This window comes from Moschus berezovskii, chromosome 18 (genome assembly GCF_049115385.1).
Source record: "Moschus berezovskii isolate FMDL1 chromosome 18, NW_MosBer_1.0, whole genome shotgun sequence".
Lineage (NCBI taxonomy): Eukaryota > Metazoa > Chordata > Mammalia > Artiodactyla > Moschidae > Moschus > Moschus berezovskii.
In genome coordinates, this window is record NC_142477.1 from 10,954,079 (window position 1) to 10,976,214 (window position 22,136).

The window sequence follows — 22,136 nt, forward strand, 5'->3', positions numbered from 1 at the left end:
GAGATGGATACAGGAGAGGAGAAGAAAGGCTGCTCATTGTCAGGCGCTTGGTTTTGAGAAAGATGCTGCCCACAGCTCGAGGGAGAGCTTTGGAAACATTTGCTCTTACCTTCTCTCCTCTTATGAGAATACTTCAGCAAAGATGCTTCCCCAAATTGCCTTTTTGTCCTTTGTCTGAGTATCAGTCAGTTGTACTCCAGAGACACAGAATCAATGGTGTGACTTTTATTAAGAAATTTGGCCGCACGAGTGTGGATTTCCCGGAGAATCAGGAGAGTGTGGCGGTTCATCTGTTCACGTCCACAGGTCATCTGCTGGCGAAATTCCCTCCTTGCTGGGGTGAGGTCAGTCTTTGTTCTAGTCAGGCCTTCAATCAGATGAGATCCTCCTACATTATGGATGGCAATCTGCTTTTACTCAATGTCCCCTGATTTAAATGTGAATTTCATCCAAAAAACACTCTCAGAGAAATATCCAGAATCATGTTTGACCAACTATCTGGGCACCTTGGGTCAGAAAAGTTGACGGGTAAAATGAATCATCATATCCTTGCTTGGAAGCACAGAGCAACTTCAGGAACTCCACAGTAGGGAGCCTGCTCTCCGGGTGTCTATGGGCCCCTGTGTTTCCTAGACCCTCGCAGTTCAGCAAGCATCTCTTCCATGCAAAGCAGTCAGCATCAGGGCTCCTCCCCAGTCACTGTTTCCTTGCCTTGGCGATCGGGAGGTTATGTGCGAAGAAAGCAGAATTACGTGACTGAAGCTCCTGGAGTCTTCTGCCTACATGCTGCTGCTGCTAAATCACTGCAGTCATGTCCGACTCTGTGCGACCCCACAGACGGCAGCGTGCCCGATCCCTGGGTTTCTCCAGGCAAGAACACTGGAGTGGGTTGCCATTTCCTTCTCCAATGCATGAAAGGAAAAGTGATAGTGAAGTCGCTCAGTCGTGCCCGACTCTTTGCGACCCCATGGACTGCAGCCTACCAGGCTGCACCATCCATGGGATTTTTCAGGCGAGAGTACTGGAGTGGGTTGCCATTGCCTCCTCCTTCTGCCTACGTGAGTGAGAAATAAATTCTTGTTGTGCTAAGCCACTGAGATTTCAAGGCACAGCTATTCCATTCTGACCTCGGCTGTGGGTCTGTGTCTAAGGGTGCCTCTGTGTGTCTCTGCGTGTGTTTGTGGCAAGTTGATTAGAAGACCTGTGTGCTAGAGCTCAGCCAGCACCACCCCATACATTGATGCTCACACTGGTGAAAGCCTGTTTTTCACATCTTCCTTCGCTGATTCTGACCAGTTTCTAGAGCTCGTCTCTCCAGGTCAGTTCTTTCCCAGGCTGAATGCAACGAGTATTGTTCCTGGCTCATCTGGGACTGTTCTCACTGTCTCTGGAGGCCAGCAACACCCACCCTGAAGGTCTTTCTTGCTTTCAGTTCAGTTCAGTGACTCAGTCGTGTCAGACTCTTTGTGATCTAATGGACTGCAGCACGCCAAGCCTCCCTGTCCATTGCCAACTCCCAGAGCTTACTCAAACTCATGTCCATCGAGTTGGTGATACCATCCAAACATCTCATCCTCTGTCGTCCCCTTCTCCTCCCACCTTCAATCTTGCCCAGCATCAGGGTCTTTTCAATGAGTCAGTTCTTTCCATCAGGTGGCCAAAGTTTTGGAGTCTCAGCTTCTGCATCAGTCCTTCCAATGAATATTCAGGACTGATTTCCTTTAGGATGACTAGTTGGATCTCCTTGCAGCCCAAGGGATGCTCAAGAGTCTTCTCCAATACCACAGTTCAAAAGCATCAATTCTTCAGCACTCAGCTGAAGTCCAACTCTCACATCCATACATGAAAAACCCATAGGTTTGACTAGACAGACCTTGGTTGGCAAAGTAATGTCTCTGTTTTTTAATACGCTGTCTAAGCTGGTCATAACTTTTCTTTCAAGGAGCAAACGTCTTTTAATTTCATGGCTGCTATTAATTTAGTGGTCTTTTAATTTCTTGCTTTAGCTTGCCTGGAATTCCTTCCTTGGAGAATCCTCATCCTAACCCTCATGACCTGTGGGACTGGAAGTCACCCCACCTCCATGATAACCTGGAAAAATAAAATGACAGCATCCACAGCGTTCACTCTGGGTAGGTGTTCTATCAAAACCAGACTCATTGAAGCCTCTCTCTAACTCCCTGGAATTGGATGGGCGGGGGTAGCCCTTAATCTACCCGGGCATGTAGGCTGGGCTGTCAGAGTAATCTTCCCACCTGCTTGGATGTTGTTTCATTGCAAACAAAGAGACCAACATGCCGAATGGAAGGGAGATAGCAGAGTGTGAGGCGGAAGGGATGGGAAATATGTCCTGACAACATGGTTTTACTCTCTGGATTCATTGGAAATTCACCATAGTTTTCCCACTTAGCTGAGCAGATGTGGCCCTTCTGTGGCTTTGGCTAGTTGATCTTGGGTTTCTGTCACTTGCCAGAAGTCCTGATATTTATGTCCACATTCCAGGACCATCAGCATATAACTTTTCCTACCAATAGTTGCTGTCAAGGTCAGCTGCCAAGAGTCAGGAAAAGATGAAGCCAATTCTGAACAGAAGCTTTAAGCATTGAGAAGAGGAAAATTGACTTTTTACTTTTTTTTTCCTAATTGGCTGTTCCTCCCTTTTAATGAGTCGTTTGTTTGTCAATGTTACTTCATTTCCTTTATTCTATTTGTGTTAGTCGCTCAGTCATGTGAATCTTTGCCACCCCAAGGACTGTACCCCGCCAGGCTCCTCTGTCCAAGGGATTCTCCAGGCAAGAGTGCTGGAGTGGGTTGACCATTCCCTTCTCCAGGGGATCTTCCCAACCCAGGGATTGAACCTGGGTCTCCTGCATTGCAGGTGGATTCTTTACCATCTGAGCTACCAAGCAGAGGGTATTTAATCTGCACCTCTTGGCCTCTGCACTGATCATAACTGCCAGGTATTGAGTACAGGTGATGTGTGCGTGCCTATGAGTCTTTGTTAAGCAAAGACCTGACAGAAGACACTTCAGCATGTTATTTCAGTTTGAACCTGATTTCCCACATTTGTACAAAAGATAGTCTTCAGAGACTGTCTTTCAGGATCCCTTGAGGTAGACGGAGCTGCTTCCACGTCATCAAGTGATGAAGATGCTATGGGGTGCAGCCTGCTAGAAGATTTTCTTCAAAGGTCTGTTGTGAAATCTCCTTTACGAATTGCTGGAGCCCCAGAGGCACTGTTTCCCCTAAGCATCCTCCTCTGTAGCTAACATTTTACATGTGATAGCACACTAGACCGAAACATCCATTTCCTGGGACTCAGACGTAAAAGCATGATGACACTGGTGCCGATAAGTGAGACCAAAGACACTCTGGCCACGAGCAAGTCTCTGCATGATGGGCTGAGAAGAACCAAGCAAAACGTCATGTAAAGAAATCTAAAGGATCGAGTTATTCCTTCCTTCTGAAAAGGGTACTGTTGAATGCACTTTTATTGCAAAATTCTGAAACACCGAGGTTAGCTGTTTCTTAGATTTCTAAATGCTTTGTGTGATTTCATCCGTTTGTGATTTGAAGAGAAATTTGACCACTTGACATTGGTGTTGGTACCCCTGTCTGTCTTGACTGTACCCTATGTCTTGTCTCTAAATTACTGAAAACCTTCTTGGCATCTGGAATGTCTCATATTGTTCCCTGGGTGGCTCTTTGCCTCAGTTGCAGAACAAGGGAAGCTTCTAGACACATGAAACATGAACTCCTTAGCTCCACATGGAATCACACCATTCTCAGAGTTGAAAGTGACTTTCAAGAATAGTTTTACAACCATTCCCTTATTCACAGGTGACACAGGGACACTCAGAGAATGGAAGCCATTTGCTGAAGGTCTCCATGCTTCTGGGGGCAGAGGATGCAAAGGGGAAGGGACACTGGGGAGAAGGGGGCAGATGTGCAGAGCAGTGTTTACAACGTGTCTGGGACAGTGTGGTCCACAGCCAGGCTGTCTGTGCTGGGGCTCAGCTGAGGACTGCAAGGCGGCAGGCTGTCCTCCTCCAGCGAACGCTTTGCCATCTTATCAGGATGGCTGAACTGCTCAGGATGCAGAGCTCAGTGTCATTCACATGTCACTGCAACCTCATTGAAAGGACTGATGCTAAAGCTGAAACTCCAAAACTTTGGCCACCTCATGCGACGAGTTGACTCACTGGAAAAGAGTCTGATGCTGGGAGGGATTGGGGGTGGGAGGAGACGGGGACAACAGAGAATGAGGTGGCTGTGACAAACTCTGTGGACATGAGTTTGAGTGAACTCTGGGAGTGGGTGATGGACAGGGAGGCCTGGCGTGCTGTGATTCATGGGGTCGCAAAGAGTGGGACACAACTGAGCGACTGAACTGAACTGAACTGAAATGTCCATTGACAGAAGAATGGACGAGAAGATGTGGTATATGTGCACAGCGGAATACTACTCAGTCATGAAAAATAACGAAGTAGTGCCGTTTGCTGTGACATGGATGGATCTAGGGACTGTCACACCGCGGGAAGTATGAAAAAGACAAATATCATATAACACCACTTACGTGGGGAATTGAGAGAAGCAGAAGTAGAGTCAAGATGGAGAGAACAAAAGAGTGGGCGCCAGGGCGGGAGTGGGCAGCAGCATGAACTCGGACACTGGGACTGACATATACACACTGCCATGCATAAAATAGGTGACTAATGAGAGCCTACTCAGCGCTCTGTGGCAAACTGAAGGGGAAGGAGTCTTAGAAAAAGAGGGGAGATATGTGTATACATAACTGATTCACTTGGCTGTACTGCAGAAGCTAACGCAACACTGTAGATCAGCTATATTCCAATAACAATTTTTAAAAACTCCTAAGAATGTCACTGCAAATTGCTTTTCCAGGCCGAATACAAGCAACCTTTAGCATCTACAATTTTGAATTATCTGTGCTTCTCTTCACCAGCATTAGCAGAGATAATTGAAAATTGGCAACACTTAAATTCACATTTAAAAAAAGACAGCTCAGAAAGCTTGTTAATGTCTTAAGACCACAAGGGTGCCATTTATTCCTTCCCAGAGGAGTCCTCCAGGCTGCTGCAATCCAAGGAGGATCTCTGGTCTCCCAGATGACCCAAGCGATGTCACTCATCTTGTTTTGGATGTCTGCTCATGACCCAGGCCCCTTCTGTGGTAAGGAGATGAGGGCCTCTGGGACTCATTGGAGTGACCAGCAGCATCGACTCAGTCCTAGAAGCTCCAGTGGCCACCAGCGCTGGTGGCCAGGGGTAAAAGGGGCCCTCGCCAAAGTCTGTAAAGTCTGTCTATGATTTCAGTACAGTTCAGCTTGGTAGGTGGTGCTAGTGGTAAAGAACCCGCCTGCCAATTCAGGAGACAGGAGACATCAGTTCAATCCCTGGGTCAGGAAGATCCCCAGGAGTAGGAAATGGCAACCCACTCCAGTATTCTTGCCTGGAGAATCCCATGAACAGAGAAGCCTGGTGGGCTACAGTCCCTGGGGCCGCAAAGAGTTTGGCATGACTGAAGCGACTTTGCATGCATGCAGCTTGGTAGAGTCAGGCTGGCTCAGGGTGGATTGAGAGAAAAGTGTTTTGACTTTCCTGCCTAATGAAGATTCGTCATGTGTTAAGACTCTTAATCACTGAAGCTAAGAACCACTATTAATTAGAGCTGATAAAAGCATAAGAAATATTTAATCCTCTTGTTCTGGGAGCTGGGGATTTTCACAGCCTGACATCTGCGCTCCTAAAGCTACTAGTCTTACTAGGTTTAGCGTGGCTGCAGTTGGCAATGATTAAATGCACTGCCTGTGGTCCCACTGAGCTATGTCCTACCCTGAAAGATCCTCAGGGTGGGGGGTAGTTTTATGACTGTCACTGGCTTAAAATGAACACAGACACTCCAGCAAAATGACTGTTCAGAAAGACTTTACTGAAAATTGGTCCCCGAGTGTTCATTTCTCTTAGGAATAAGGGGTTAGGATTAGCAGCAAACACAAGAGCTCAGCTTTTAGATACTTTATTAAATCTGTTCTCTGCTGGTCGATTTTAGTTTTCCTCCCTTTTAAATAATTGCCTTTAAAAAATATCATACCATACTATCAACTTTTGAAAAATAATTTTCATTATGAAATCACTTGGTTTTTGAAGGTAGATTTTCTTTTTTTTTTTTCATAAAGAAGGCTTAATAAACATGCTTGTGAACCTCAACTATGTTTCTTGGGTGAATGTGTAGCTAAACCTGCATCTTTAATCCTCAAGTAAGCATTTGTATGACTTGCATTCAGTGTGTATTCTTAAAGCTGGGGAAAGTCAGTTGAGCTGGTTGCTGGTGAAGGGATTCAGAGCATGTTCATACTCACAGGGGCTTGGGTGAAGGCAGTGAGTGAGGGCGGGTGATGAGGGATTTCACTAAACGTGTCTGGAAGCACATTCTTCAGTGACATTGGCTGTGACCTTGGGCTGTCGATCGTTGATGCAGCAAAAGTTGATGTGAACAGTCCCCGAGGCTGAATCCTCCAAGCACGTTTGGGCCAAGACTTGGGGTCTCTCACTTCAACCCCTTTCCATTGTTATAATGCCCCGTCAGCCAGGCTTCAGAAAAAGAAAGCTGTTTCCCTCATTCTCTTTCCAAGCTGCCTGTAGCCTTGGTGACCAAGATTGTCATATAAAAGTCTACGAAAAGCTTTTTCACTGAAACCCAGGTACTACGATTTTTCGTGGAACCCTTATAAATGGTGGCTCTTTTATTTTATGCCTTTCACCAAGAGGCTTGAGCGGAGTGGGAGAGCCCTACCATGCCCAGTGAGTGCCCTGGGGGCCTTTCTGCAGATTCACTTTTCTTTCACTCTGGCTCTTTGGGGTCCCGAGTCAGTCATGGCAAGACAGAGGCATGTTTATTAACAACGAAGACATCCCGTTAGGATGGGCTCACGTTTTAGTCAGCTGGGTGAGGTTCCCGCGTGACGTCATTAACTGAATTTTGCTCTTGCTGTTGTTCAGTCACTCGTCATGTCCAGCTCTTTGTGACTCCTGGACTGCAGCTCACCAGGCTCCCCCTGTCCTTCACCATCTCCCGGAGATGCTCAAACTCAGGTCCATCGAGTCAGTGATGCCATCCACCCATCTCATCCTCTGTCATCCCCTTCTCCTCCTGCCTTCAGTCTTTCCCAGCATCAGGGTTTTTTTCCAGTGAGTCAGTTCTTTGCATCAAGTGGACAAAGTATTGGAGCTTCAGCTTCAGCATCAGTCCTTCTAATGAATATTCAGGGCTGACTTCCTTTAGGATGGACTGGTTGGATCTCCTTGCAGTCCAAGGGACTCTCAAGAGTCTTCTCCAGCACCACAATACGAAAGCATAAATTCTTTGGCACCCAGCCATCCTTACGGTCCAACTCTCACATCCATACATGACTACTGGAAAAACCATAGCTTTGATTTTATGGACCTTTGTCAGCAAAGTAATGTCTCAGCTTTTTAATATGCTGTCCAGGTTTGTCATAGCCTTCCTTCTTAAACTATATTTAAGGGAATGTCTTTCCACAGTGCCCTGGATGGGGTGGTAGCTAAGGAGGAGAATATGGTTCTAACTTATCAAGGTAATTCAGAAGCTCCCAGGTTTTTTTTTTTCCTAAAGTTTATCTTCCTCCAGGATTTGTTGTTGAGTTTTGTTTTTATTTTTTTTAAGTTTATTGAGAAAATTTGTGTCTAAACCTGTATCTTTAACCCTCAAGTAAGCACTTGCGTGTGTCAGGTATACAGATTTTGCCTATCAAAAGCCATTTCTCCCTGCTGTCTCTTACTCCTCCTCTGCTAATAAAACCCCAGTCTGATACGGGTGAAGACCCTCGCTCCACGGGAGGGCTGGTCCCAGGAGAAGGACCATGAATGGCCTGAGCTAGCATTGTCACCCCACTCCTCTTTGGCAGTGACTGTGGGCGTGAGGCCCGGTCCTGGCCCGTGGACTTGCATCAGTCATCATCCCTGCTCGATAGCTCACCCCACACCGTGGTGGCATGAGTGACCATGGACGTTATTCTTACAGTTTCCGTGGAGAGGGAATTTGAGAGTGGCTTGCTTGTGGGGTGGGGAGGTGAGCATGGTGGGGGATCTGACTGGGGACCTCTTGAGAGCTTTCTGTCGCGATGTTGACCGGGGCTGAGGTTCCCTGAGGACTTGCCTGGGGCTGTAGGATCTCAAGTTGGTGCTGGCTGCTGGCTGGAGGCTTCCGTTCCCTGCCCCTGGGCTTCTTCTACAGGGTCTTTAGGACATGGCGCCTGGCTTCCCCCAGGGCAGGCAGGCTGAGTCAGGGAGGGGAGAGGTGGGGAGGGGGGAGACAGAGGGAGGGGAGAGAGAGCGACGTGGCCCGTTTTGCGGCCTCGCTTTGTAGGCCCATAGCCACACTGTACTGCTCTGTGTCGCTTTGTAACAAATTCCCCTAATTTAGCAGCTTAAGAAAACACACTTTGTCATCTCGCAGCTTCTCTGGGTCAGGACTCAGCCGGACTCGGTTTCAGCTGAGGCTTGATGGGGAAGGATGTTCCAAGTTCAGTCAACAAGCCCGAGCTCCTCATCGGTGGTCGGCTCTGGGCGGCCCCTCTCCCTTACCCTGTGGGCCCCCATAGTAAGGTCACTTTATCAAAGTCTTGGGAGAGGGTCCAGTGAGGTCTCCTCGCCAGACAGAAGCCCAAATCCTATGTAACAAAAGCACAGAGGTGACCTTCTTCACCTTTGTCGTGTTCTGTTGGTTAGAAGCAAGGCGGGGAGGGGACTACAGAGGGGCATGAAAGTCAGGAGGTGGGATTGTGGGCACCTTGGGGGCCCGTGGGGAGGCTGCCTCCACAGCCCTCCTGCTGTGCCTTCTACTCTACGCACGTAGTGCGTGCTGAGTTGCTCAGTTGTGTCCAACACTCTGCACTCCTATAGACTGTAGCCCGCCAGGGTCCAATGTCCGTGGAATTCTCCAGGCAAGAACACTGGAGTGGGTTGCCATTCCCTTCTCCAGGAGATCTTCCCCCCCCAGGGACCAAACCCGGGTCTCTTAAATCAGCTGCACAGGCAGGTGGATTCTTTACCACCAGCACCACACGGGAAGTCCCACGGTTTTCATGCAGCGTGAGCCACTAAGTCTGGCCTGCTTTCAAGGGAGGGGATGAGGCTTCACATTTCAAGGGGAGACAGTCAGATAATTGATGGGCACATTTTCAAGCCCTTGCTTGCTTGACAGATGCAGCATATGTGCTTGGCTCTTCTCCTTCAGCCTTTTTCTTAGCTGTGGAACTGATTGCAGCCGGAGCTGCAGCCGCTATGCAGTATCCACAGGACTGCAAGCAGGGGAGGAAGGGCCAAGAACTGCGGGTGGGGAAATAAGGTAGGAAGGGCCACAGTAATATTGACAGCGTCGGGAACATCAGAACCCACAGAGCAAACCGGTGGCCTCTGGATTTCTTATCGTGAGGATAATGAAAGTTTTTGAAAAATTATCTTTTATTCTGAAATGGTCTAGGACTCACAAGGGACTTCCCTGATGGCTCAGATGGTAAAGAATCTGCCTGCAATGCAGGAGACCTGAGTTCAATCCCTGGAGAAGGGCATGGCAACCCACTCCAGTATTCTTGCCTGGAGAATTCCATGGACAGAGGAGCCTGGTGGGCTACAGTCCTTAGGCTCACAAAGAATTGGACACAACTGAGTGACTAACACACACGGGACTCAAAGAGATTGCAAAGATAGTGCAGAAATCTCCAGCTATCCTTTGTTTGATCTTACATAACCACGGGCCCTCACAGGAAACCGACCCTGGCACAACGCCATCACCTCAACTACAACCTAACTCAGCTTTCACCGTAAATTTCTATTTTTGAACAGCACGGTTGATTGAACTCGTCTCTAGTTTGCAGCCTAAAGCATTCATAGCTGATGCATGATGAAACTGTAAGTATATAAACACACGGATGGACTGTTTTTGATCTTTTGATTGACTGGTCGGCGGACAGACACTGGGGAATGCTGTTTCAAGGATTTGATGGGAGTTTCTGCCTGACCAGCAGAGCACAGAAAGGAGTTGTTTTGAAGGTTATCACAGATCATAGGATATGTAATATGTACATCCTGGAAGAGGATGTTTCTAAGCTACTACTCTTAGAAATCTCTCCTGTGAGTTAATTAGGGTTCACCTTCACTCCTGCCTTCTTTGGTGCAATGTAAACAATTGTCTCCAAATAACCCTGTTTGAGCCTCTGCCCTGGAGGGAGTTCAGGCTCTCTCGATTCTGCATGCATGCAGGTGTGGGTCCTGCTAAATTCAGCTTCCGTTTCCCACATGCAGCAGGGCCTGGCATAGGGTAGGCACTCAGTAAGAGTGCATTAAGCGAACCAGTGAATCAGTGATGGGATTTCAATGCAAAGTGGCCTCACCTTCGGGTGATGGGGGTACGTGGGCGGGTGAGAAGACAGGTCTCACCCTGATGTCACCAGTGTGATATCATCTAATAAAACTCACTCCTAAGACTCTAGACTTTCCCTGTGGCTGATTAATTGCCTATTTTACTTCCCAAGGTGGAGCGGCCGTGCTGGGGTGGGGGGTTGTGTACCTGTCTGTGTTGGCCATGGGCTGCCTACTAATTGTCTTTGTGGGGGTTCTGAGAGGCACTGGGGGGATACCCCCTAACCCATGTCTCCCACCCAAGTATGACTGATGCTTCACCTTCCACTACTAAGGGTCATGCCACAAACCATGAAAGTGGGTTCGAGACTGGTTTAGTTTTAGGCCCTTTCAGAGCAGCAATGAGAAACTGGGAGCCACTCTTCTGGAAAGTGACGCTGAAATAGATCTCATGGGAATGAGGCTGCCTCTGTGGAGGAGGACCTGGAGCTGGAGCAGAGTGGGGAGAACCCTGTACTGGGAGGCCTGGGGTCACGGGGCCCTCGGGGTGGAGGCGTGAAGGCGGGTGAGCACGGGAGAGAGATGGCGCCGGTGCCAGGGCTGGGGCTCTTGAAACTGCACGTCTCTCCATTTGGCCTGAGTCAGCCCGAATGGCATCTGTAGTTCGAGCCATGGTTTGGGTCTTTTCCTTGGAGCATCCACTTTTGGCTGCATCAGTTAGTGATGAGTCAGCGGAACTCACCCACATCACCTGAAGGTGAGGCCACTTCGCATTGAAATCCCACCAAAGTGATGGTGGCTTTGTAATAGGGAACAACAAATATGACTCCATATTGCATCTGTTTCTTTTACTTTAACCTTTGTATTCTGCTTTTGCTAGAAGTTAAGAATGTTGCCTATCACTCAAAATATACAGAACAGCCCATTCTTAAGGCTTCAACCTTTAAAGATATAACACTTTCCCATTTGTATAGAGATAAAAAATTTCAGAACAGAGAGTGACATTTGTCTTGTTGGAGGTTTATAGGAGCAATGTGACTCCATCTCGGTGGACAGTTATGAGAGCAAAGGATTCCAGCACCAAACGTTTGCAACCACCAGCCACAGCCCTCTCCTTCTAGTCTGAAAGAAGTCTGAATTCTAACTCAGGTAGGACGGTTCTTTAGTCTATCATCTCAAACTGCTGGCTTTCCAAATAAACTCGCTGCTCCTCGCCCCAGCAGTATGGACTTGGACTCAGTAACAGCTTGAGCAAAATTCATGTCCACTTCATAAGTAAATGATGCTTTAAGATATTGGGGATCTGGACCCCTGAACATGGTCTTCATTATCAGGAGCCAGGATGTGGCATCAGCTGTGACATCCATAGTCAGACCTGAATGCTGGAGGAAGTGGTTGGAAAAGGTGCCCAGTGGAGCACCAACTCTGCTAAGGAATGCTACTGGGAGCATCTCAACATTTCACCTACATCCCATTGGACAAATTGTAGTCACATGATCACACATATCTTCAGGGGGCTGGAAAATGCAGCTTTTTTTCTGCATAGCCCATGCCTGACTCTATTTCTGCAGAAAAGAGGAGAAAACAGATTTGAAGGAGGGCCACCAGTGGCCTCTGCCTGAAGCATCACTTACACACCCGAGAGCATATTCTCCCAAACTGTCAACCACAGTCATTCAAATTCAGGGGTAAGAATACATTTTGCTAAAGTGCAAGCGCACACTCCTGTGGCCCAAGATTTTTCTCTCAGTCAGTTCAGTTCAGTTGCTCAGTCGTGTCCGACTCTTTGTGACCCCATGGACTGCAGCACACAGGCTTCGCTGACCATCACCAACTCCTGGAGCTTGCTCAAACTCATGTCCATTGAGTCGGTGATGCCATCCAACTGTCTCATCCTCTGTCGTCCACTTCTCCGCCCGCCTTCAATCTTTCCCAGCATCAGGGTCTTCTCCAGTGAGTCAGTTCTTTGCATCAGATGGCCAGATTATTGGAGTTTTATTCCGCAGACAGGAGGGACTGGGAGGACGGCAGTGATCTTTACCTCCCAGGCAAGTGGAGAGGTTTCATGAAGCTGGAAGGAGGAAACCAGGCATTTGTCTGGTGCCATAAGCTGCGTATTGACGTGCTTTCTGGGACAACTGCTGACATGGGGGTTTCCTCTGGGGACCAATGGCTGCCATTATTTTCAGCACTAGCAATGTCCTCTATTTGTGTTTTTAAAACAATGTCAGATCATTATTTTAAAGCCTTTTGAAGGTCTAGTTTCTCATTGCATAGGGCTCATTGTCACTTTTTTCGCAGGAAGTCTGGTCTCCTGGCCCTTCCCTTTCTCCCCTGCAGGGTCCCTTCTGTGGATGCTCTGGCTATCTCCACACAGTGTCCCCTCAAATATGTATTCCCCTTTCCAGGTCACCTGGGGACCAAGGTGGGTGGGTGGGGACCCTTCAATAGCACTGCCGCCTCAACTGGTGATCTCGTGGAAAGGGGACAAGTGACCACGGCTCTGTGACTCAGAACTGGCCGTCTCTGAGTGTGTTACAGTCACCGATGCGGGCCAAGCTGGAAAGAAACTCCCATCTGCATTTCCCTTCATTCACAGAGCCAGCTCCAGGCCCCCAGACTGAGCAGTCATCCAAAATTAGATGCCGCAGCAGCTCTCATTTGTTAGTTAAAAATAGCTGTTCTGCATCCTTCGCGCAATCACCCAGGGGCTGTTTTCAGCTAATGTTTATGATCGAGAAAGACGTTTGCTAATTCACTGCTTATTCAGGAGAATAGCGCTTCTTTCTTGTCCTCCCGCAAATAGACAACCCAGGACTCTGGTCGCAATTCACTTGCATTTTCTTTGGATTGGCAGGGCTGTTTTGTTACAGGAGAATGGCTAGTGAGGAGAGAGGCGAGCAGGGCATCCATCTAAGATGATTCTATAAAAGAGGCAATTAGAGTGGGCTCCACTGGAAGACGGCATATGGTGCCGGGAAATTTTGATGCAGAGGAAATGCCCACATCTTTCATTTACATGGCGGTGAGCCCAAAGCAGTGGCCACCCTGAGGATTTTCAGTCCCCGCCTGAGTGTACGTGTTTGCCCGTCCTCTCTGAGGTAGAGCTTAGTGGGGTAGCCCTTGCCTTTCAGATACAAGGCCCCCTTTATTCTTGTTCTGAGTCAGCCCTGCTGGGGAACCACCTCCTGCTTCGGATGGCTCCTGTCTCAACTCTGTCCTGTGCTTCCTCTCCCTTTTCTTATCCTTGTAAGGTCGGGCCTCAGTGGCCATTGTTGGACTTCTCCTCCCCCTCTTAATAGACTCTGACTATTGTGCTCTATTCTCTCATTCCCTCCCCCACTGCTGGAGTGTCCTGGAGGTATCGGTTCCTGGCAGAGATCAACCCTCTCCTAACCTCCCCGTCCTAACCTCCTGTCCAGAAACAGCATTCTGCCCAGAAACAGCAAGAACTATTCCACTGTGTCAGCACAACCTTGAACAGAACGGGCAACCAACCCAGTCTTGCCCCCGACTAACTGACCTGTGAGGGACCACCACTCCAAATCTTGCCTAAAGTTATGTAAGTTGCCTCTGGCCTTTGTTTGGCGCAGACTTCCCCAACCTCGCTCTGCAAGGTCCGGGAATCCGGCCCAGGGGCACCTGGCCATTAAAGCTGTTACATTATCTATTTGGCGTGTGGGTTCTTTTATTTAACATCATTGGGCTGTTTCGACCTTACAATCCTTCCCTAAGTCCTGCTCCCCCTGAGTCCGGTTGATGGGGGAGAGTCCAGATGGTGGGTAAGGGGGGGCCTTACCTGGGCATTGGGGTCTTTCTCCCTCTGCCAATAAAGCAACATGAAGCTCTTCTAGGGGAAATACCAGTCTTAGGAATTTTAAAAGTTCAATTTGCTAAGAACAGAGTCTGAAGACATTTATCTTGAAGGTAGTGTTAGACCTGAGCTTTAAAAGCCCCCCACCCCACCCCTGCACAGGGAATGTCGTCTTTAAAACCCAGCTCTGGATCTGAGGATCAGCTGGGAAGTGGAGCTGTTCAGCGAGGCAAGCTGCTACCTGTCCTGAAACAGTGGGACCAACAGAGGAGCATGAGGGCCATGACTCCAAGCGCAGGTTTCCACAAAATATCTAGACTCATGGGACCTACCTCTCACTTTCCATTCAGCGACCGGATGTTTTTACTGATTTAAGATAGAATCAGAGGTCGAAAAGCGACTCATGTGTGCTCAGTCGCTTCAGTTGCAGCCCCACGGACTGTCGCCCGCCAGGCTCCTCTGTCCATGGGACTTCCTAAGCCGAGGACTGCAGTGGGTTGCCATTCCCTTCTCCAGTGCATCTTCTCGACCCAGAGATCGAACCAGCCTCTCTGGCATTGCAAGTGGATTCTTTACCCACCAAACCACCTGCTGAATCACGGAAAAGCTAACATACGTTTAAAAGGACAGAGTTTAAAAGGACAAACTCAGTAATGTGAATTTTTTTTGGACCTTAAGAAGGTGTTAGGGGAGAAATGTGTTCTCCTCTGGGGAGCAAATATATGGATTCTGAGCCCTTGAGGGCCTGGTTGGGAGGGAGTCATACCCTGCTGATCAGTGATACTGCCTTTTGGACTCTTGCCAGGACTTGGGTAGCAGCAGGGAGTCTGGGTGAAGGAGCAGAAGTCTAGCAATGGAGAGCACGGATGTTAGAATAGGAGCTACAGCCTGGCGGGGCTTGGGGCCTGTGACCTGTGACCTGTGACCTGTGCTGTCTCGAAGGCTCCACGCAGAGCCCACCCTCAGATTATTCTCTGCCGACATGGTTTGAAATTCTTCTTTTTTTTTTTTTTTAATTCTGCACTGCTTTTATTTTATGAGAAAGCTCATTTCAAGTCTCCATGAAAACTCAGCTGAATACAAAGGCTTAGTGAAGCCTGGTGTCCCGTTTATAAAAGCACGGCCACCGTCCTGCAGCCTTAAAACTGCAGGAAGGGACAGACTCTGGCGTCCACTGGCAGATGTCCATCAGCCACTAGAGCGTCAGTCTCTGCAGCAGGTCATTTTTGGTAAGGAAATTACTTCCGCAAACTCTCCGTCTCCAGGTTTTGGCTCAGGCCTCACATTTCCAGTATCGTCTCCACGGACAGTCTGGGCCACGATGCGGGCAGTACAGTTGACACACCTGGATTCATAGAGACAGCTGCGGGACGTTCACAAGGTCGTATGTGTAGCTGGCTTCTTCCTTGAGCTCCCGAAGAGCTCCCGAACTGCCTCTGGGCTTTCTCTGCCACTGATGAGATCGGGGGGTGGGGGATTCTAGGCAGTAGCCCCTGCTGGTGGTCAGCACTGCTCCACCAGAACCAGGCACTCAGGGTGAAGGGTTCTTGCGGCAAGGGGAGACAGTTTCTCAACTTCTTGTTTTAATTGGTGGATCTCTGTAATTTGTTATGTCTTTTTTAAAGCTTGACCCATTTTCCTTCTAAATTAACTCCTCTGAAATAAGGGCACTTTGAGAAGGGGCGTCCTTAGTGGCTCAGTGGTAAAGAATCTGCCTGCCAATGCAGGGGACATGAGTTCAATCCCTGGGTTGGGAAGATCCCCTGGAAAAGGGAATGGCAACCCACTCCAGTATTCTTGACTGGGAAATCCCATGGATGGAGGAGCCTGGTGGGTTACCCTCCACGGGGTCCCAAAGAGTCAGAAACGACTTAACAACTAAACAACAAACAACCACAAACATCTGGAGAAGAATTTGTTGCTTTGTGTTCCGTTTACACTTTGCAGTCCTCAGGCAAGAAGTTCACATCGCAGGTCGGGGGGATGGGACGTGCACGCCTTCAGGAAAGGGGAGGAAAGGGGAAAGTCCGGGTCCCAGGCAGCGGGGTCATGGGCAGCTGGGTCTGGGTTGCTGCCTGGCCTGAAGCACTTCACACATTTTGAATGAGGAGCCGGCTGGTCCTGGCTGGAGGGATGGTCAGAAGGGAAGCAGAGAGGAAGGGGGAGCAGAGGCAAACGTTAGTGGAGGTGAGGGAAACAATGTACAAGACAGAAAATCGTATGTTTTCTAGAACTTGGGAGAGAGGAAGGGGCAGAGAGAGTGAACACCGGACTCGGTGTTTTTGGATCATACAGAAAAAAAAAACACCTCCTGTTACGTGGCTTCCAAGATACTTGCACAAGAGATGCTTGTGCTCACCTGTGCCCAACTGTTTGTGACCCCGTGGACCATAGCCCGCCAGGCTCCTCTGTCCATGGGATTCTCCAGGCCAGAATCCTGGAGTGGGTCAATATTCCCTTCTCCAGGGGATCTTCTGACCCAGGGATTGAACCCTGGTCTCTTGAGTCTCCTGCACTGGCAAGAGGATTCTTTACGACTAGCACCACCTGGGAAACCCCAAGAGATGCTTGAGTGAGTGAGTCAAAGTCTCTCGGTCGTGTCCGACTCTTTGAGACGCCATGGTCTATACAGTCCATGCAGTTCTCCAGGCCAGAATACTGGAGTGGGTGGCCTTTTCCTCCTCCAGGGGATCTTCCCAACCCAGGGATCGAACCCAGGTCTCCCGCATTGCAAAAATCTTCCATCCAGGTGTATCATGGCTGCCTTCAGTTGCAATGTCTTGAAGTAAAACAAACATGAGTGCAGAGTGGTCTCTCTTTATTTTTGGTCAAAGCCAATTAGGAAATACCCTTCTTTAAATCAAACCCGCTTTTTATTTTTGGAAAGATTTGGTTCCCCAGTGAAAGGGGGAGGAAGGGCCACATGGTTCCTGCGTTACGTTTAATTCAGGAGCTTTCCAGTTTTCAGCTGTTCCTGCAAAGGCGTTTCAATCGCTTTTCCCTTTTCTTCTCTGAAGGGAGGTTTATGGTTCTCTGATGTACCTGAAGGTCAAGGGAAGGTTTGCGAGCTGCGGCACAGCATGGATTACAGAGTCCCTGAAGTAACGGTGGGGTCAGAAGGGGGCCGTGGAGCACACGCTCGGAGGCTGCATCCGCAGGCCCGTAACTGCCGACTCACCTCTCCCGTGGGCAGCGGGAAGTCTCCCCCTCTGCCTGCTCGTTAGTCCCGAGGCCAAGTCTTTTCCATATTCATCACGGAGCTGCACCCATCAGGCTGTGAAACTCGGAGCCTCCCTGAGCTGTGACTCACCGCCGGTGAGAATTACTCCGCAGACAGGAGGGGCTGGGAGGATGGGAGTGATCTTTATCTCCCCTGCAGGCGGAAGCAATGATCCAGGAACCTGGGCACGGGCAGGAAGCTGGCTCACCCCGTGGTTAGCAGCCCTGCTGGTTGTGCGGCCTGGTGAGGTCTCCGGGGTTTACGGTCCTGGGGGAGAGGAGACACGGACATCAGCCGGCAGGCCATCAATCAACGGATGGGAGGCAGCCGGGGCGCTGTGGGGCTTAAGGGTGGAGGTGGTGTGTGCGTGTGTGAGGTTGTTGCTCAGTTGTGTCCAATTCTTTGCAGTCCCATGGACTGCAGCACACCAGACCTCGCTGTGCATCACCACCTCCTGGGGCTTGCTCAAACTCATGGCCATTGAGTTGGTGATGCCATCCAACCATCTCATCCTCTGTCGTCCCCTTCTCCTCCTGCCTTCATTCTTTCCCAGCATCAGGGTCTTTTCTGATGAGTCATCTCTTTGCATCAGGTGGCCAAAGTATTGGAATTTCAGCTTCAGCATCAGTACTTCCAATGAATATTCGGTACTGATTTCCTTCAGGATGGACCAGTTTGATCTTCTTGAAGTCCCAGGGACTCTCAAGAGTCTTCTCCAACACCATAGTTCAAAAACATCAATTCTTTAGTGCTCAGCTTTCTTTATGGTCCAACTCTCACATCCATACATGACTACTGGAAAAACCACAGCTTTGACTAGACGGACCTTTGTCAGCAAAGTAATGTCTCTGCTTTTTAATATGCTATCTAGGTTGGTCATAACTTTTCTTCCAAGGAGCAAGTTTCTTTTAATTTCAAGACTTCAGTCACCTGCTGCAGTGATTTTGGATCCCCCCCAAAATAAAGTCTGTCACTGTTTCCATTGTTTCCCCATCTATTTGCCATGAAGTGATGGGACAGGATGCCATGATCTTAGTTTTCTGAATGTTAAGTCTTAAGAAAACTTTTTCACTCTCCTCTTTTACTTTCATCAAGAGGCTCTTTAGTTCTTCTTCACTTTCTGCCATAAGGATGTGTCATCTGTGTATCTGAGGTTATTGGTATTTCTCCCGGCAAACTTGATTCCAGCTTGTGCTTCATCCAGCCCAGCATTTCTCATGATGCACTCTGTATATAAGTTAAATAAGCAGGTGACAATATACAGCCTTGATGTATTCCGATTTGGAACCAGTCTGTTGTTCCATGTCCAGTTCTAACTGTTGCTTCTTGGCCTGAATACAGATTCAGGAGTCAGGTAAGGTGGTCTGTTATTCCCATCTCTTTGAAGACCAGGAAACTGATCTTTTTTTTAAGTTATTGACACACGCACATGGCTAAACTGCTTTGAGCTATTTTAGATTAAAAAATACGTAAGTTCGGAGGTAACAAGTTATTCTCTTACCTCAAATCATCTATTGAAAACACAGAATCAAGGATCATAACCAAGTGATTTTTCAGCAGTTCCCCAAATTGTGAGCCACGTGAAACTCCCATGCCCAGCTTTAAGCCAGGTGAAAAAGAATATTACTCAGCCATTGAAAAGAGTGAAATAATGCCATTTGCAGCACGATGGGTGGATCTGGCATACTGAGGGAAGCATGCCAGACAGAGAAGGAGTAATATGGTATGATGTCCCCGTATGTGGGTCTGAAAGAAAGGATATGAATGGACTTTCTTACAAAACAGAGAGAGAGACAGACAGAGAACGAGCTATAGTCAGCAGAGGAGTGGACAGGGAAACAGTTTGGGATGGACACGCACACCAGCTGTATTTAAAATGGATAACCAATAAGGGTCTACTGACAGCACAGGGAACTCTGTTCAATGCTATGGGGCAGCCTGGATGACAGGAGAGTTTGGGGGAGAATGGATCCGTGTATACGTATGGCTGAATCCCTTCTCTGTTCACTTAAAACTATCACAGTATCGTTTATCAACTATACCCTGACAGAAAATAAAAAGTTTATAATAAAAAAAAGAGAAAATGAGTGTCAGAAGGGGCTATGTCTGGTCTGTGTCCATCTTAATTTAGACTCCGAAATCCTGCAGGAGGGGCCCTGATGGGCTTTTCCTAGTGCGGGCTTGCCTTGAATTCAGAGCTGCCCCCAAAGGAGAGGAGCCTTTTCTTCTGCAGTGCTGCCCACCCACATCCTCTTGGGTGGAGCGCCTCATCCCTGGTTGCAGATAGCCTTCTTCTCTTGTGCCTTCCAATGGCAGAGGGTGAGAGAGAGAGCTCACCTCTGTTGCGTCTGTTTTTATAAGGGCACTAATTCCATTCATGGGGGCCCCACCCTCATGATCCAATCACTTCCCAAAGGTCCCACCTCCAGTTATGATCACACTGGGGATTAGGCTTCAACACTTGAATGCAGGGGACACAAACACTCAGCCCATAGCAATTACAAAACCAGAAGTTTTCCTGACCTGCAAACACATACAGTAACCTCCCCACCCCCACCCTGCACCCAGTGAATGGCCCAGTATTTCTTCCAAAGATAAATCCTGCGGCTTCTTTAAAATGATAGGAAAAGATTCAAGCAACTTTGAAGAAGAGCACTTTCTTCACTTTATTCTCTCACACTAATGTTCTTCAAGGTCTCACTGAGTAAGACCTCAGTTCAGTTCAGTTCAGTTCAGTCGCTCAGTCGTGTCCGACTCTCCGCGACCCCATGAATCACAGCACGCCAGGCCTCCCTGTCCATCACCAACTCCTGGAGTTCACTCAAACTCATGTCCACAGAGTCGGTGATGCCATCCAGCCATCTCATTCTCTGCCGTTCCCATCTCCTCCCGCCCCCAACCTTTCCCAGCATCAGAGTCTTTTCCAGTGAGTCAACTCTTCGCATGAGGTGGCCAAAGTATTGCAGTTTCAGCTTTAACATCAGTCCTTCCAATGAACACCCAGGATTGATCTCCTTTAGAATGGACTGGTTGGATCTCCTTGCAGTACAAGGGACTCTCAAGAGTCTTCTCCAACACCACAGTTCAAAAGCATCAGTTCTTCAGTGATCAGCTTTCTTCACAGTCCAACTCTCACATCCATACATGACCATGGGAAAAACCATAGCCTTGACTAGATGGACCTTTGTTGGCAAAGTAATATCTCTGCTTTTTAATATACTATCAAGGTTGGTCATAACTTTCCTTCCAAGGAGAAGGCATCTTTTAATTTTATGGCTGCATGTCCTCTTTTCTGACCCTCACCCCAGCCCAGAGGACTACCCCTTTTTCTAACTCTTACAGACCCTGCCAAACTCCCCTCTCTCCATCTTTTTTTCTATGCTCCCAAGTGTTTTGCCTGAAGTTCCCTTGCAACAACAATCAGATGAATGCCCCTTACTCTTGCTAATGTTTGGGAAAAAGCAATTTCCAGGAGACCCTCAAATGCCTTAAAATCTGGGATGTTTTGCTTAGCCCAGAGGGAATATAAGCCATTAAACCCTTCATCTTTTCTCACCAGTTCCATTTTTAACAGCAAACATTTAATTTGTGCTTTCCCTCTTTTCTGAGCAGAGTCTGTGCATGGCTCAATCACACGATGTCAGCCTGAATACCCTGAAGGGGGTGCCAGCTCTTTCCACTTATGTGACGTGTTTTTATTAGTTTGTTGATATGCCATCTGGTAGAAATTGCTGCTGACGATAGGATAAGGCATCCGAGGTGAGCAGCAACTGCGAGCAGGACAGCAGCAGCAGGGAGAGGGTTGCCAGGCTGTGCCAGCCCCAGCGTTTGGTCTTTTGGGGCTTGTGTTCCGTTTGTGTCAAGAAGCTGATAAGAACTCCCTTCCCCTACCTGGTCAAGACTCAGAGAACTTCAGGAGGGGTGGTCACCTATAGAGACAGAACCACTTAGGAAAGATGAATCCATCACATTACGGGGCTCCCCAAGAAAGAAACGGGGAGCCTGCAGTTGGCATCCTGGTCACAGAGCTGGTGGTGCCTGAATATGTCAATGGGGAGATAAGTACCCTCCCCTCTTTGGACTTCCTTCTCTGCCTGTCCTCCAGCTGGCACTGGCCATCGAGATTGGAAATCTGGACTAGCAGAACCCAGGTTCTTGTTGGGGGTGAGCTGTGGCTGCGGGGCTCGATCCATCGTGTTGGTACACAGAGGCAAGGTGCAGTGGGCAGGAGGAGGAGTCATGGGTGACCTCAGGTGCCGGGGTTGTGATGACAGTGCCCAGCTGACCACCAGAGCCTGTCCAGAGCTACTGAGCTAGAGCGGGACTCCTATAATGATGCTGTGATGGCATCAAATGCTTCTCTAAGGGCCAACTACATATCTTCTGAGCATTTTATATATTCTCACCCGCTTTTATATATTCTTTATATATTTTAGGATCATTCTCAGTGATCCTAAGAGGCAAGTGTGCTTCTAATCCCTTTTGCAGATGAGGGAGCCAAGGAGCTTAGCCAAGGGCAGGTTACATGCCTTGTCCAGGGTGCAGGTTGGCAGGTGGCAGAGCCGACAGTGACCAGGGGTTCCGCGGTCTCTCCTGTGACACTCCTGACAGAGGCCTGCTCTGGATCCCTTCAAGGCATGTTTGTGACGTTTCTTCGGGTTTGGCCTGATGACTGGCTGGGACTCTGAATTCACAGATG

At 48.6% G+C, this 22,136-nt stretch overlaps 1 long non-coding RNA gene across 1 annotated transcript in view; it reads left to right on the forward strand.

Annotated features, from left to right (window-relative positions):
• Nucleotides 1-22,136, forward strand: part of LOC129553379 (uncharacterized) — an 85,672-nt gene that overhangs the window by 35,938 nt on the left and 27,598 nt on the right. The window contains exon 2 of the long non-coding RNA XR_008685440.2: nucleotides 2,007-2,132. This is a non-coding gene — a long non-coding RNA (uncharacterized LOC129553379). The remainder of the gene's footprint in view (nucleotides 1-2,006; nucleotides 2,133-22,136) is intronic.